Raw genomic sequence first — 3,942 nt, 5'->3', positions numbered from 1 at the left:
AATTCAAAAAGTAAATATTAATGTTATATATTCATACTATTTTATTTAAATGCAGATGGACTACGTATCTTCATTTGACTTGACAGAGGCTTATGTTATTTTTGCATACCAGCACAGAGACTGCTAAAGAAGGGGTGAAAGAAGCAAATCAGACAATGCTGCATGGTCAGGGGTCATCCAGGGTCACCATTTACTTCCATAACTGAGATGCCAACTTTGAGGTGACACAATTCTGCTGTCTGTGCAATTGTTGTCTGTATTCACCATGTCTGACCCAGATCAGCCCTTGTGCAGCCTTTCACCTTGTGACTTGTTATAATGTTGCAGTGGTCACTTGGGGAGAAGAGACTAAGGAAATGCTTCTTCTTATCTGCGGAGTACCAAGAGCATCTCAGAGCAGGCAAAGTCATTGGGCTGCAGTTTTAGGATGGCATTTATTGATAAAGGTGGACATTTTTTAATGTAATTTGCTGTATAGGGTGACCTGTCAGTATGTATTCATGCAGAATAGGAAGTTGCTGAAAGGTCTATTTTAGGGTTTTTAGACTGCTGGTGTGGTTATGGTGCAGTTACCACTTCTTCCACACCTGAACCATGTCAGCAGCTGAAGATCACCCAGCCGTGCCCTTAGGTAATGAATGGAGTAGTAATGAGTGGTTCAGTAATGCCTGCTGTAAAAATTTCAAATGCTGATGCATCATGAACCAATGGAGGTTGCCAAGCAGCTGGTTTGGTAGCCAGGCAGCAAGTACTGTTGGTCTGAAGAAGTGTTGATGGAGCCCATTCTTTATCAAACTGTTTGTCCTGGAAATCCCATTGTTATTTATTAGCAGGGGCATGTGGAATCTTGGAAGGGGACTCACTGTCTTCTGTAACATCCCTGCTCCAAGGAGGAATAACCATGCATCAATAGGAACACTCACTCCTTAGCCTCTTTAAATGCAAGCAGAAGTATCTGAGTTTGGCCTGGTATCAGCCTCTTGCAGTCCAGGTATAGCAGGGTTGGAGTATGAGAGAGAAAAACAGCACAAGCAGCCAGTTAATTTGTGTTCTTACCAATAATATGCCAATAGAAGGAAAGAACAAAGTGACAGGGAGTTGAGCTCATCATTGTCCTCTTCTTTCACTGTCTAGTCTATAGGTTTGCCTGGGATGACCTGGACTCAGAAGAAGTAGATTGAATAATGCTGACCATTAGACTGAGGACATCTATTGGCAGGAAATGAGTACTGGAAGTAAAATCTCTAAATTAAAGCATTATTTATTCCTCTTTGTATATTCATCTGAGGTTCCACTTTAACCCATCTTTGTATACAGCAAATATGTATTATATCCTGTTGGTTTCTAAATTCTGAAATATCCTATAAAACAGATACAAAAATAGAATTTGTGTTGCAGAGACTTTCTTTCCATATTTCATAGGATATTCCAGCACATGAAGTAGATGAAGTATCATTATTGGAGGGGAGAACAGTATATTGTTGTCATGCAGACTAGCCGAAGGGAAAATAACTGAAATGCCTTTCTGGTGTGGAAGGATGAACTATAATCACTTAAGTTCCTCAAAGTCTCTGCAGATGGATGAATCTCAGCCAGCATCCTGTACAGAGGGAAGCGAAACGGGTTTTTCAAAAACAACTGAAGCGTTAAAAAATAATTCAATTATTGTAGTCAGAAGAGTGGCGACATTGCTCTGTTTACACATGTTCTGCGTACAATCACATGTAAAGTTGTAAAAACAGTGTTATTGTTCCATATACACAAAGGTTCTCAGTCAGGTAAAGGTCATCTCCTCTAAAAACTGGAGCTGAGGTTTTTGGGTGGTCATCAATCAATAGTTTCCCTTACTGTAGGTGTTGGTAACCAGGGCTGTGGAATTGTTGGGTTACTATTACTTAGTCAGACCTCTAGTATATGTGCCTGACCATTACATCTAATATATGACCAAAAGCCTGGACACCTGACCATCACACCTACTATATGGCCAAAAGCCTGGAGACCTGACCATCACATCTAATATATGATCAAAGGCCTGGACACCTGACCATTACATCTACTATATGACTAATGGCCTGGACACCTGACCATCACATCTAATATATGACCAAAAGCCTGAACACCTGACTATCACATCTACTATATGCCCAAAGGCCTGGACACCTAACCATCACACCTACTATATGGCCAAAAGCCTGGACACCTGACTAACACATCTACTATATGCCTAAATGCCTGGACACCTGACCATTACATCTACTATATGGCCAAAAGCCTGGACACCTGACCGTCACATCTAATATATGACCAAAAGCCTGGACACCTGACTATCACATCTACTATATGCCTAAAGGCCTGGAGACCTGACCATCACATCTAATATATGCCTAAAGGCCTGGACACCTGACCATTACATCTACTATATGGCCAAAAGTCTGGACACCTGACCGTCACATCTAATATATGACCAAAAGCCTGGACACCTGACCATCACACCTACTATATGGCCAAAAGCCTGGAGACCTGACCATCACATCTAATATATAATCAAAGGCCTGGACACCTGACCATTACATCTACTATATGACTAATGGCCTGGTCACCTGACCATCACATCTAATATATGACCAAAAGCCTGGACACCTGACTATCACATCTACTATATGCCTAAAGGCCTGGACACCTGACCATTACATCTACTATATGGCCAAAAGCCTGGACAGTTGTGGGTAGATGACATTGAGACAGGTTTTATTTGCAACATTTTAAAACTGCATTTAATCATTTTTGATGACTGTGCTACCGGACTAAAGGTTGTCTTTATATCTGCTTGCAGTTACACATTAATTTTGTATTTCATAACTGCTTTTCTCATTGATGTTCAAGAGAACTTATAGTCAGAGCTTCTCTGTAGTGAAAGGCAGAAATTATGGTGCAACTGCGATATTACTGAAACAGGAAATCTCTTTGTAACGGAAACTGCAGCATGGGTACAAGCTTCAGCCAGCTGTAACCATAGAGGAACAAAGTTGCATCGACTTATAAATCTATTGCACAAACTAAATCATTTATGCAAGCACCTGCTGGTAGGAAAATTACGATTAGCGAAGTACACCTACACCTAATATAGATCTAGCATTAGATATATTTATTTATAAATAATGTGTTGGTGTATAACCTCCCATTGAGATAATAGTACTCCACTCCCATCCCCAACATTGCCTTAATCAGATTTTCTTTGCACGAGGGCGATGCCAATTCTGTTCAAACATCATCCAGGGTCCCCATCTATTTGCCAGCTCAGTGTTAGGTACATACAAAAACATATAAGTATACAAGTTATCACTGAGAAGAAAGAGACCAAGGAAATGCCTCCATCCTTCTGCAGCAGACTGGCAAAATCATCTCAGCCTAGCCAAAGTCTTAGAGGTAGCTTTTTAATGTTGAAGGATGGAGTTTTTTTTTAGTTATTACATTTTTGTTGTATATTATGAAATGTCAAGAGTAAATTCCTGGAGACTTGAAAAGTTTCTGAAAGTAAAGCAAAACTCAAATCAACATATAAACACCCAATATCTAGGCATGTATAGGTCTATCTTCAATGTACACTTTTGGTAGGGTTGTTTGTGAGTGTGGCTTCCAGTGATCAATCCTGTATGTGTTCACGGAGATTTGCATTGCAGTAGTTATGCCAAAAGTGTAAAAAAAAAAACATGGCATGCTGCTGATTGAAAAGCCAAAATCAAGGCTTTAGTGTTTTAGTGCTGGGGGGCACAGAAGACTCAAGGGTGACAACGTTGCCCTTAAATTCATACCTATCAAACACTGTTGTCACCTTATGCAGGTTGAACCATTTGGCTACTGGGATCAGGAAGGACTTTTTGCACACTACTAGGGAAATATATGAAATAATAATATTATTTTTGCCATAAGTATAATAATATT

Source organism: Pyxicephalus adspersus, chromosome 4, assembly GCF_032062135.1.
Source record: "Pyxicephalus adspersus chromosome 4, UCB_Pads_2.0, whole genome shotgun sequence".
Taxonomy (NCBI): Eukaryota; Metazoa; Chordata; class Amphibia; order Anura; family Pyxicephalidae; genus Pyxicephalus; species Pyxicephalus adspersus.
This window is presented reverse-complemented; position numbering follows the sequence as displayed.